The sequence below is a fragment of the Lepisma saccharinum genome, chromosome 13 (genome assembly GCF_977018435.1).
Source record: "Lepisma saccharinum chromosome 13, izLepSacc3.1, whole genome shotgun sequence".
NCBI lineage: Eukaryota > Metazoa > Arthropoda > Insecta > Zygentoma > Lepismatidae > Lepisma > Lepisma saccharinum.
In genome coordinates this window covers 76,334,586-76,349,064 of record NC_139241.1, presented here as the reverse complement: position 1 = coordinate 76,349,064, position 14,479 = coordinate 76,334,586, and the positions used below count along the sequence as shown (strand labels likewise).

At 38.4% G+C, this 14,479-nt stretch overlaps 1 protein-coding gene across 2 annotated transcripts in view; it reads left to right on the top strand.

Moving 5' to 3' along the window:
- Positions 1 to 5,350: 5,350 nt before the first annotated feature.
- LOC145997434 (uncharacterized) overlaps positions 5,351 to 14,479 on the top strand; it is a 67,840-nt gene continuing 58,711 nt past the window's right edge. For both annotated transcript variants that reach the window (XM_083134472.1, XM_083134470.1), the window contains exon 1: positions 5,351 to 5,548. The gene's annotated coding sequence lies outside the window, so the exon portion shown is untranslated. The remainder of the gene's footprint in view (positions 5,549 to 14,479) is intronic.

Here is a 14,479-nt window from a genome sequence, read left to right as displayed (position 1 = left end):
GTTTCCTTGTGCCAACCCCTTATTTTTAGAAAAGAATATCTTGGCAATTAATATACAGGGTAATTCGAAAAGATTATCACCTTTCTACAACGCCTTGAAGTTTTAGTGAACTACAATGCGGTTTCGTACTGTACAGGGAGGTCACAAAGTGGGCGTACCCCCATGTATTTTCGACACTACGGTGGTTATGGTTGAATGCTTGATATGAAGACATACCTGATGGTTTAAGTGTCCGGAACATCGGTATGGAGACAGTCTTTCTCGTAGCAAGGCCGAACTCTGCGCCATATTGTGGCACACTTAGCGATGCAAGTGTGAATAAGACCATTTTCCGGGAAGTGACGTTGTCCTCAATAACATTCTGAAGGGCCTCCAAGAAGTCCCAGAAGTGGTTAATCAATGACACAGGTATGTGTTCGTATCAAGTAATCCAACTAATACGATCGTTGTGTCGAAAATAAAGGGGGTACGCCCACTTTGTGACCACCCTATACATGAATAGATTGATTGATTTGTTGTTTTTTGTACACTTTATGCACAAATAGGCTAATCGCGACTGGACCTACAGTTTAAAGTGGGATCCGAGCCTATACGTGCCTGCAGCGGGTATCGAACCCGGGACCCCTTGATTACAAGGCGACGACGTTACCACTACGCCATCGGGGAGGCCTTGTACATGAATAGAAAGAATTATGTAAGTTTCTTTCGTGGTGATAGACCGCAGGCAGCTTCGCGTGTCCAAAACTTATCAGCTAAAATGTCATTTTCAACTGAGTAGTCAGTATTGATGAAATGGAATGTCGAAAGTTTTCCTTCCATTCATGTGAAGTACACTCACCGGCAATGAAAATGCGAGACACATAGATCCTGAAATAATGGCTTACCTGCAACGTGTTATACGTGTTGCCTAACTGTACGGCGGTAAGTCGATTTCAATAGCGAATTTTCAATGGCAACTTCTACCACTGTCATAGAATTAAACAACACACACAACGATTTGCAGGGAAGCGAGTTTTTTAGGATACAAGTGTCTCATTCTTACTACGGATGACTATAAAATTACTGTGTTCAAATCAGTTGCAACCAGGGTAGATAAAAATAATGATTCTTATTTAAAAATATTTTTTGATTTTATTTTCAAATTTAAACCGTTTTTTTTAAACCACGCTTAAAAATTGCTTGTATGGTTTTTGGCACCATACATATAGATATATGTTTCTTTTATAGAACGGCTTTTTCTGGTAAACGGCCCTGTAATATATTTGAACAGTTTGATTAAAGTAAATAAAGTATATATATGTAAACATACATTTTTCTGTTTCTCATACTGTATATATGAACCTACTATGGAAATGTTTGTTGAGTGTGTTAGTCAAACTATAAAAATTTTAGTAACTTTTCTTCTAATGAAAATAAAACATTCTGGATGTACTCTATAATTGTAACTTAAAATATTGAGTATTTGTAGCTGAGGTTCGGCAATTTCTTCGATGGTAGTTTGCAAAATATCAGCTGCCATGTTTATACAGTAGTTTAATGATAATGACACTAATTACTGTTTAACATGATTAGTATTTTGCATATTTTTCTACAAAAAAATGTTTGCTCTTTTTTGCCCATAAAAATTATTGAGATTCATTTCAAGAGAAATTTACGTGTGTTTCAAGTTCATATATTACATTTCCTTTCCTATGAGCTTCATACGATCAGCACATATATTTTGTTTACTTTCTTTTCCTTTCTTAGCGCCTAAAAAACACTATTAAATGATTTCAAGTTTAACCTTAACTTCCCACGTGCTGTCTCACACACCGCTAGCGTTTATTGTTATTCTGTTGTTTATGCGTAGTGATGCGATTGCAGCGCTATCTAGTTGTCTCTTCCCGAACCCGTATACGTCGTCAGTAGCCAATTGAACGATATTTACAGCTTTTGTTCGTGCTTAGCGGTCTCCGAGACCGGACCTGGGCCTGTGTGTTATGGATTCATTACCCGGGCCATCGTTTACTGTGTGTGTTACAGACCCTGATTTTGAGGATGCTATTTTAAAATGGTTTGAGGATCCTTTAGGAAGTGATGTGGGATCAGACCCCACCCCTACGCATCAACAACAGAATAACAATAAATGCTAGCGGTCTGTGAGACCGCACGTGGTGAGTTAAGGGTTAAATGCCTAAGGTGTTAGGTTCGGCTTGTAAGATTTAGATCTCTTAGCATAAATAATACATTTATAGTGTATTTATGCTAAGATAACCTAACCTAATTGACCTAACCTAACAACAGAAGCATTCCTATAGTATTCAGCAGTTGTTAAGTATTTTCTTAATATTTATTTTAAAATAGAGGTCTGTGAGACCGGACCTGAGACAGAGTGTGACAAAAACATGACCTGGGAAGTTAAATCACCAAAATTGATTCTGATATCTACAAAATTCTTATGTACATTATCCTGTAAATTATTTATTTAAAGTGGTTTAAAACAATGCACATTGGTTGAAATGCTTTGTAAAAGTGTTACACCTTTTTGAATCACCCTGTGCAGTTCCTTTCTACCTGACACCTCTGCCTCTTCCTGACCGTGCATAAGTATCGAAATTCACAAAAGAAGCGCGGACACAGCACGAAAGTAACCGACAAACGAAAAAAAAAAAACGACTATCGCTTTATCAAGACCTGCATGGATCGGTAACTCACCACCGAGTAATCACCGCATTTACCACACGGAAAAAGCTTGATTGTGCTCGCTATCTATTCAAGATCACTCTCCGCATCATAAAATAAAGGTCAGATGCCGCTTCAGATAACCACATGCGGTAAATAAACAGTGATTATGCGTTGCTTCTCATCCCATAATTCTTCCTTCCGGATCAGACGTCTTCCCTCGCCGATGCTTCTTTGTTTAGCACACCTGTTCCTCTGTCCTCTTTTTTACCGTTGTAGCCACAGTAGATAGAGCCTGCTTCCTTGAGCAATGTTGCCAAGTATATCGCTTAGGGATTACTGCTTCTTTTTGGTTATTATAACCAATCTATGTATGAACCGGTGTGAAAGAATGAGAATAACATAAGCAATGCACCGAGAGTGCTAATGGATAGTCTTTATATATAGGGATTGAATATAACAATATTGAAGTATATACATCTTCATTGGTTGCTGAAAGAGCCTCCAAGTGTTGCAGCCTACCGTGTATAGAAGCTAAGTTTAGTAACATACAGAAATTGAACCACAATTTAGATACGATTACTTCAAAAGTACTATGTGCATTAGCGGTAACCAATGCTCAATTTTGAGCTGTGTATGTATTTTAAGATACAGAGCCATCTCTTGTTCATAAATTCAACTAACCAAGATGGCGTTTAACGAAAAACAATCGTTCATTCCAATTTTATATGTTTGTAACATGTAAGTTCGATGGAAAATAAACTCTCAAATCCTATTCGTGCGACACAGACGAAAAGTCATTTGAGTTCTTTAGTTCTCTTTATGCACAGTAAGGCTAATCGGGACTGGACCTACAGTTTTAAGTGGAATACGAAGAAGCACTATGTGCCTCCACAGGGTATCGAGCTTCAGACGATGCGAAACTGAAGAAAACGTATGGATTCAGATGTTCACATAGTTTTCGGAGGAATTAATGGTACTCACTGGCGTACGCAAGGGGGGGCTGATGGAGCTACAGCCGTCTCTGAAATTTTGAGAAAATCAAAATTTCCAAATGAAAGTAGTAGGAACTCAGGAAATACCGAAGTGGTAAATGTCTAAGACGAAGGTAATTAGGCAATTACAAAATATTTTATAGTATTTCCACCCCTTCCACCTATAACGTAACTATGTAATATCTAGTCACAATTTCAGCCCCTCCGAAAAACAAATTCTGCTTAAACCAATGAAGGAACGTATCGAGCATATTTGAAATTATTTGCTGGCAGTACAGGAAGCGATGCTAGGCCATTAACCTATACACACACTGTAAAACAAACTCACGTTATTTCTGATGAATAAATATATACAGGGTGTTCATAAAGTCCCGGTGTTTTGGATATCCAGTTTTGGACAAGATCGGGATAAGTTTTGGATATCCAAAATTGAATGTGTTTTGGATATCCAGTTTTGGAAGAGATCTGACGACGTATTGGATATTCGGAATTGGACATTGTTTCTGACAGCCAGTTCTACACTCGTTTGGCTGTGTATTAGATATCAAGAATTGGTCGAGTTTCAGATATCCAATTCTGGATATCCAATGGACGTCCCAAGGTTATCCAGAATTGGATATCCATAAATCGATATCTAATGGACATCCATTGGATATCCATAATATCCATGGATCTGATCTGGAGATTGTGGATATCTAATGGATATCCCTGGGAGATTGGTGCTGTATGGGCAGGGACAAATCAAAATGTATTATTGGAGTTGATTTGGTTGTTCTACGCAGGGGAGAGAGGGGGGATCAATCTTCACAGAAAAAAACTTCACGCCTGTCAGCTTACATCGTAGTCTCGATATCGTCTCGAAATTTGAGACGAGTACGAGACAAGCGTCTGTAATATCGAGCCAAGACAGGAACTTGCAGTTTGATTGAGTCGGTGTTTTAAGTCCACTTTATGCACAGTAAGGCTAATCGGGACTGGACCTACAGTTTTTAGTGGGATCCGAACCACTATGTGCCTCCACCGGGAATCGAACCCGAGACCCCTTGATTACAAGGCGACAACGCTACCACTAACATCATCGGGGACGTCTATTGTACTTTGAATGTCACATTTATTTCCATATGAATAAGTGTGCACATTATATGAACGAATCACAATCGCTGTACGACTTTTTTTTAAGACACACGGGGATTATTTATAGACAGAGGGGGAATTGCCACTAGGCTATCCTAGAATACGACGAATGGCCAGAAGTGACGAAGTCCTTCGACTATGAAAAGTCTTTAATATTGCGATAATAGAATAAATAATAGAAAAATAAAACATGTCAAGTCCTTTTATTTGCTTTTGAATGTAAACGATCGTTCCTCGAAGAAACGAAGGTAAACATTTTGAATGCCAACAATTGATAGTCACCCCCCGTTTATAGATAACACATAGGTACATGTTGTTTCATTTGCACGGACTTATATTTTTGGTTTCTTTAGCAAGTACATTTCTTTCCTTACACTTTTGTATCGATTATTACGAGATACGAGACGAGGCCACAAGAAAGCGAGCCAAACTTTAAAAAATCACCTTGAAACAGGGATATATTAAACTTTGCGGTTGGCAACACTGCCACAATATCAAGTTCAAGGCTCTGTCGTCTGCTCGCCAGAGCGAGGCACCAGAAAGCAACTGCCTGCCGACGGACGTGAAACGAGGTTTCGAGTGTCAGTTTCAATGTGGATCATGTGTCCACTTACCGCATGACCAATGCGATATTCAGTGTGCGTGTTTGGTGGGGATATTTGTGTCGTAATCGTGCGTTGTTTTACACAGTGTTCTGCTAATACTGGAAACAAGGATAGCAAGTGTTGAGCATGTGTGGATCTGGCAATATTTTAATGGTAAGTAGCGACATCTTCCGGCGTCTTTACAGTTATAAGATTTTAAAGAGTATTGCGTGAATTTCGTATTACGTGCAAGGGCTGAGGAGCATAGACGCGCGCACGGGGGTGCCAGGTGGGCCTGGCCCCGTCTAAAGGGCACTCAAAAATATAAAATGTTGAAACTACATTAAAATAATATCACTGTTTTAAAGACTCTCTCTAAATCATTGTACTTTAGGATATGAAATCAAGTAAAATCAGGCCCGTACCCAGGATTTTTTTGAGGGGAGGGGGGCCAAGCCCGAAATCTTGGATATATATAGTCATGAAATATTTGTCCATTATTAAATAATTAATTAATATCATTAATTAATTATTGTTATATATTTATATTTATAAACATATATAAACAAATTAATTTGCTACATTTATGAACTAGCAAATTAAGTCCTTTAACGACTGCTTCAAAATGTCAAGAAATTAGAAGATAGGTAATATGTTTTTAATAAGTGTTAGATATTATTGAATTATTGCTTTTATTAAAAATGATAATTCCATTTTCATACTTTCATTGTGTTAGGTTTTATAATTGTGTAAATCCATTAATGTTCTCTGGAAAGGCAATATTTCCTTATCCGAGTTGTAGCTGTAGATTTCAGCCCCCAGGACGAGAATGATTTTCGCACCCCCCGCACCGAATTTGCACCCCTCCCCCTACCTAGATGTAGGTTACTTAGACACTGTAGAAATTTTATGTTATTTCCCGTTGAATCCGATGAAAATAAAACTCAGCATTCAAGAAATGTGTCTAATAAAAGGACAGTCGGTTCGGTTGTACATCCCATATCATCTTCATTGGAGCAGTGTGTGTTATTGTTCACATCTGCAAAATCGATTGCAAATTAAAGATAACTAGGTGGAGGGACAAAAAATGAGAAACTTTAAGAAGACATTAGTTTCCTATTAAATTAACATGTAAGTGCTATGTTTTATTCCCGACGAAAGCAGGTGAGAAATGGAGGAGAAATAACAGGTCGGTCTAATTTCTATGTTCCAGGGGCTAGGGTGACAATGACAACCCCCTTCGCAGCTAGGGTTCCATTTCTTACTAGTCCAATTTGATATATTTTAAAATCTTATCTATGGCTGTAGAAGTACGTTTTTACCCCATGCTGTTACCAGCCCTAAAGAGAGAGAGAACTAGAGATGTATGCAACATGCGCACACAGGCTGACATCATCCTTTGTTATTGTTTGTATGTGTTTATGATGTTATTATTAGTAGAGTATGTTTGAAGTCCAAACTATTTGCTTATCTTTGTTGTCATACCACAAACTCTTACCATCGGAAAATTTTAATGGGGGAAAAATTTTAATAGAACAAGATCGTTGGTGGGAAGGTGGGAGATCCCTCTTCCGCCATGGGAATTCGTACCCCGAATGTGACCACCAACGCAATGGAATGATCATTATAATTAAGAACATGTCTGAATGTGAATTAACCACCAAAATAAGACATTTCCTCATCAAGACTGCAGTTCGAAAACAGTCAAAACAGGGAGTAAATATGGTAAACTGTCCCGACCGAATTGGAACATTTAGTAGCTTCGCATAAATGGTTCTAAAACTAATATTACTAAATATAGTAGACTGCAGACTTCTGCAGTCTGCCTCTCTCTCGAGAGACAACCCATTCATTTATACAAGAAGAAAATCTAAATTCTTGCAAAATCTTAAAAATGATCCATGTTATTTTTGTAGGTTTGCATAAAAATATTTCATGGCTCGAGGGGTGGGGGCTTGGCACCCCTTGCTCCCCCTGGGTACGGGCCTGAGTAAAATGAACACACTTTGTTGCACCTTTCGTGAGATTAGCACATTTAACACATTTTTACCTGCTCTTTGATTCTTCAGCACCTTTTCCCTTCCTTTTCTTTCATGTTTTGTTAAAAACTTGGACAGAAAAATAAATGATTTTAACTCTCCTTGAGCAGCTACATAAAACCCTATAGTCTCATTTTGTAGAGCGGAACGAGAGCTACTAAATGGTATAATATAATCATTGCAGCCCCAATAGTTCCCAAGATAATGTAGCAAAACCCGCGAGAGAAAACAAAAACTTCAACAAAACGTATTCGGCAGAACCACAGTTCTCTACGCGGTCCGCGCTCATTATATACACAGTTCTCTACGCGGTCCGCGCGAATTACACACAGAAGGCGCAGAAAAAGAGAGATCATTTAATAAAGGCATTTTATCAGCACATTTTTGAACACATTTTCAGAACCTTCTTTCCCCCCTTTCCGACCATAATTTTGCACCTTATCCGCTCCAATCAATACTAACGTAACAAAGATGTTTTTCACTTTATAAATCACACTGAGTATTAACTATTAAGAAGCAAACCAGGTATGTACAATATTACATTTTGTGATGTAATGTGCATTAGAAAACATGAAAGAACTGAGCCTGAAGATTTTTTTAATGAGAGGGATTCACCTGTAGTAATATGGCCTTGTATTGTGTTCGAGTTAGTTGTACAAATAGCGATTTTCAATTGTTTACTTTATTTAAATTATATAAATATCGTCACAATGGTAGTAAATCCTGTGCTAAAGAGACGAATACTTAGAAATTATGTTAAAATTTTATCCTCACATTAGTTTCTGTGAAAAAGGAACGTGAGGTTACGGCAATTAGGCTAACACTGTTCAGTCTCTACATAGTGCTCAAGTTCGCTGCGACAACACCGAAAGAGCAAGAAAAGTTTACGTGCAATATTATCAACAACAGGATTATAAAACATTCTCCGTCTTGCCTTGATAAGTATTTCTCTCCTTAAATTAACGTCACATTATTTTATTTCACACCACAAGAAACAAAAGAATCTCATTGTATCTAGTGTAAACCGAAAACTTTCGGGGGGGGGTCTCGAGCCCCCTAATCCCCCCTTGCATAAGTGCCTGCCTCCACTAGTGTTTACACATTTCAAATCTCCTACCATAATATTTCTTGGATTTTCTTGGCAGCAGACACAACGAAGTAGTGTTAAGATTCCGCTACAAGGGCTCCCGTAGATTTTTTTCTCAGGGGGCACGCAGTGCCTCAAAGTGTGGAGAAGTGGAGTGATACAGCCCCCCCCCCCCACTAGAATAATTTGCATAGGCACTGCATTTGCTCCTATTTTGGTCCATACAAGCAAACCCCCCATCCAAACACATCCACCCTCCTAATGTTCTCACTTACAAACTTAGTGTTCAGAAGAAAAGAAAGATTCTCTCGAACTATCGACCAGGTGAGTTGCGGAAAATATTCCAAGCTTTCGAGAGCTAACGTCACTCTTATCTTATCACTTCTACCCTGAAGATGAGAGTGACGTTAGTTCTCGAAAGCTTGGAATCTTTTCCGCAACTTACCTGGTCGATAGCCCGAGAGAATATTTTCATCATTCATCGCCAGAAAAGCCTCAAGACTTACCTTAGTGTTGAGAAATCTTATCGCCGTTATTAAACAATAATATATTCTAAAGGAAAATCAAGTATTTTCAAGACTATGGCGAAGAGTATTGGTGAATTATTTCCTATGTAATTTGACTATCTCACTTCGTTCTCTAGCAAACTTCTTGTTATGAACACTCCCGCGTACTATATTCGTTAATTGTGCTGCATCTATGTGGCTGCAAAATAAATATATCATTCAAATTGATATTTGTTTTGAATCTGCTGGAAAAAAATCATGTGCAATTATTTACCCGCACACCTGCAACCCCACCCAAAATTTCCTCAATACTACCTAAATTTTTTTTAACAAATATTACGGTTGTTTTTGGCTCTAAGTTTACAATTGCAACCCCTTAAATAAGAACTTGCACCCCCATGGGCGTAACTTGGGGCCTGACTTTGGTGGGGAGCGCAGAATCAAACTAAGAGCTTAACTTTGGCGAAACAGAATCGAAACGTTTTCATCCCATGACAATAGTGCCCGGACTGTTTCGCTAAAGAACTCTTATCCCATGAGGTCAACAAAAATGCTCTTAATTTGTAAATTTGAAGTAACCTGAAAATTTTAGAGGGCAAGTATCCCCTTTCTGCTATCAAGTTACTCCTACGTATTCACCCCCCCCCCCAGATGGAAAATTCTGGGAGAAAAAGAGTCTGGATAATGACACGGTATATAAGCCCCTGTTTTTCTTTCCCCGAGTGAACTTTCATCATGGCTTTTGCCCCCCCTCCCTCCTAATCAGAGGATCTGCGCACGCCTATGCATCCAAGAAACATATTCACATTTTTAACTCTCTTTCAAAACTCTGATTCGTTCGTTGCGTTTCAAAGCTCGGATTTGTTCGTTGCGTTTCAAACCTCGGATTCGTTCGTTGCGTTTCAAAACTCTGATTCGTTCGCTGCGTTTCAAATCTCTGATTCGTTCGCTGCGTTTCAAGTCTTGACTTGATTTCCAGCTTCCAACAATTTCAATACTTTGTAAACAACAGTAGCACAGGTGAATGCATATACCAAATGTTTACTATAGGTTTGTAACCGATTTGATAACTAAGCCTGCCTATATTATATTGATATTTAATTCTACAAAGCAGGCGCGGTTGGCTGTATAGCGCAAATGTGCAGTGAACCCCCAGTAATATACAAAATAAACAATAACTGAGATGTTCATAAGCGTAGAGTGCCAAATTCTCTTAGTGAGAAGGAGAAACCGCGGGCCAGAGCCACTCAGCTTCCCTCTAGTTCCGTTTCGTGCAAAGTCTCCGCTGAACCTCCGCAAGTCAACCCCTACCATGCTAAATGCTTACGACGGCTAGCAGAAGCTCGACGCGTACATATGGCGAAAATACATGCAGTCTGAGATTGGAGGAAGCTCGTCTCGTCAAAACGGACATGCGCAGTTCGTAGGATCACCAGCGAGCTGGAGTGAATCACGCTCTTCTCTCTTCCAGTGTTGCACTATGTGTTTCAATTTGAATTCATTTGGCATTCTCTTTGAATTTTTATATTTTGCAAGACTTATTAGATTAATGAAGAGGGTGTAATATAAATGTAGAGGTAACACCGAACGAAAGCTAGAAGTAAAGATGATGGGACAAATAAGATAAATATCATTAAAAACAACTTGCCTACACATTCAGAGTTTTCATCTTTAAGATGGAAACACTTCAGGTGGAAGGAGCCGAAAAGTCAAAAATAGCGCGAGGGCGAGTGGTCGCTTATCGGACAAGACTTAAACAACCTTTTGGTCTTCTTACGTCAGACTAAATGCTTTCGTTGACATGTTAGGCTTTTTAGGTTTAGTTGTCTTGGAATATATATGGTACATTTGCAATTTTCGGGGCTTGACCAAAAATCTAGTATTTACTATTTATTCAAGCCTAACCTAACAATGAAGGCATTTCGCACTTACGTCAGAAGACGACCAAAAAGTTGTTTGGGTTTCGTGCGATCAGTTATACTCTAGCGCGAGAGGGTGTTCGAAGGGACGCGCGCATTTAACTTTGTTACGTGTCATTGTCTCCATACTTGTTAGTTTGTTTTGAAATGCATGGCTGGTGATTGAAATATATATGGCATAGTGATACGTTGAGTGAAGTGAGGTGGATTGTGTATTGGAAGGAGTGTAGTTGTTGCTGTGCGAGAAGTTAACATATTGCATAGAATAGAATCTAATCGCTTTGATTTAGCGATATACTTTCGAATAGTTATATAAGAATTATCTTGTAATCAAGGGGTCTTGGGTTCGATTACTGATACATACTCATTTTAGCAGGCAGAGATTTGTATTTTTTAACTGTAGGTTCAGGATCCAGTTCCAATAATACAGTCTATTTGACAGTGGTGGGACCAGAAAAGAGTTGGCAAGAGTGGAAGAGGCAAAATTGAGGCGAGAATATTTTCTGAATTTTGAGATACCCCTAAATACAATACCATACGAAAATCTTAAATTAAAATGATCGTTCCCTACACGCACACTCCTTGGTGCTGTCACTGTTATCTGAACATAAAGCAAATCAACTTTGTCAGTAATCTACCGGCCAAAATTTGATAATTTTCCCAGAACTATCTCTACGAACCAAAACGTGTAGTGTCTCAAAAGGTTTAGATAAGTCCACTTTGCATAATTTTGGTGAACCCCCAGGAAAATTATGCACGAGCCGCGCCTGCTACAAAGCCATCTCTGTAATATCCCTCACGTGACTTATTTCCGTCTCTCCGGTTTTAAGGCGAAACGGGAAAAGCCGAACGGCGACATCTGGAAGATCCACTAGATGTCCTACTTAACACAACTGTTTTAATTATTATTTTTACATTCTATAAAGTTTAAGTTTTACATGCCTCGCTCAAGAAAAGGGAAAAGTTTATTCAAAGTTTAAGTTGTGTGTCGTTTCTCATAAAAATCTAAATTTTGGAATTTTGAAAACGGTGGAACCATTAATTCTTCAGAATAAATAGTGGAATATGAAAACAAAATCTGGTTCCTGCATTTTACAAAATTTTATTTTGTTCCAAAATCAACTGAACCTTATTTCTGTTATCAACCTTGGACTCGAGCCTATTGGGAATTAGGTTCACATGGAAACAAAAGGCATTGTTGCAGTTGAATAAGAGAAACATAGGTGTCGTTACGTTTCTAAATTTATGTTTAAAAAATCAAACAGCCCTCTAGAGGGACAGGGCATGCCAGAGAGGTGTTTTCATTGGATGACGCGTGGTCAGCGCATCGAGTCCCATCGCCGCCGTCAACACTAAAAAAATTTCGGGATCGAACCCGCAACCGAACGCCCCATTAACGAGAGGGCGCTGACAATTTTTTTTAAAAAAAATGAGCTTCGCTTTTTCTGCCACTTTCGGCTAATATCGAAGATGAGAATGAGCATGGCATGGTGAAATTTATGAGGGAACACTGACAAAGAACATCTATGCCCAGGCGGGGATTCGAAACCAGGACCCCTGGCGTTGTAGCGCGGTGTGCTAGACACTCTGCCACGGCTGACTATTTGGAGAACCTACCAGGACCTGATAGTGCAGTGGTAGTGACGTCACCCTTTAATCAAGGGGCCCCAGGTTCGATACCCAGTAGAGGCACCTAGTGGTTCGGATCCTACTGTAAACTGTAGGTCCAGTCCCGATTAGCCTTACTGTGCATAAAGTGGACTTAAAACACCAACCCCAACCTACAATTTCTGATATTAGAGATGTTACAGTATTAAAAATGTTAAAAATAACAAAGCATCTAATATTGATTTAATACCACGAGAATTAATTAAATATGGTGGATATTCATTAATATCTCAAATTCACAGATTCACTAGTTTACTATGGAATAAAGAGGACATGCCTCAATGACGGAAATAATTTCTTATCGTTCCAGTGTTTAAAAGGTGCGAATTTATTTCCATGTGTGACTCACACTACATTTGACACCCTTCTGTAATTGTTAGGCATCGTATATCTTATGTTGCATAGGCAAGAAATACTTTTCTTATTGCATTTTCAAGTAGAAGTGTTAAACTATACTTTGGTACAAAAATATGATACTGGATGCATATTGATAATTTACATTCCAATTAGTAATTAAATGTGACTCACACTACATGAATGGAACCAATTTTATAATGCAGTTTAATACTTTGAATTTTCTTCCAATTTCACACAAAAAAGGACAATTTCATACCCCAACAGCTAAAATGTTGAAAAAGTAAACAATCAAGTAATAATCACAAATTAATCACACTCCATCTGACAGTGTTGCCATATTGTTGCTCAAGCATTGATGTCTTGCTGATTCTTGTTTTTTGAACATTTACCAACATCATTTTGTATTTCAATGAGATGGTAAAAAAATCTTTTTAAAACTCACTTTGTTGTACACTTCTATGGAATTATCCAATAACTACTTTAATTCTTTATACTTAGGTCTATCTTCAATGAGCCGAACGAGCAACAGATCTGAAAGAGCCACACTAGAGGTCATTAGTCCGCCACTGAAATAACACTAGAAAACACATCGAGAGTTCCCCCATTATGCAAATGAACACCCTACGATAAGATGTAAATACAGACATGCACAAACGATTCCGATATAGATATCTTCCTCTTATCAGTAAAAAAGGAAGTTCACATTAGCTAAACAAATGCCCGCGACACGCTGTCTTTCCTGATACGATAAAAACCATGCAAGAATTCTGAAAGTTGTCGCATGTTTTATACATAAGGCAACATCACAAACACATTTCTTCTACTGGCACAGTTCCTCAAAGAACAATAAACTTTGTTTGTACTTTCGCTAATTTACGGAAAATTGGACACGGGTAAAGTATGCGAAATCCTTTGTCAGCTAATAATTCTCATAGTCGTTTACGATTTCTTCCTTCATGTAACGGAAAGAACATAAGTGTATTTCAAATAGAACTTTTACTGCGCACGATTTCTGATAGGCTTACCAACTCCCGCTTTCAAGTATATCCGTGTTGAGGTAATGTATTCATTTATGATTCCCTGCATAAATATATGAGAGGTTTAATTAACCTTCTAGATTAAACAGCTCGTTCTATACGCTTTGGTGACTCTGATAATTCTTTTTTCGCTCCTTTTTTTCGTCTCAGATTCTTAGGAAAGCAAAACTTTGAGAGGGTTTGCTAAGAGAAAAGTGGTTCTTGAAAATCTCCTTATCGCTAACACGCTTTCTTCCTTCCTTCTAGGAGCGTAAGTGGCATACTTTCGGTCTGTGCTAATCCCCCAAGGCGAGTATGTAGCAGGTTAATCAATCAGACTCCTAATGTGTTCACTGGTACTAGTTTTTTGACGTCAGGTAAAGTTATTTTTGAAATGAGCGTTCACTATGTCTTTCTTGTTGTTGTTGTCAGTGGCGTCTCGTGGCCTCAAATTTTGCCGGGGCTTATTTTTTAAAGAATTTAATATATAATGACAATTCACATGAATTACAA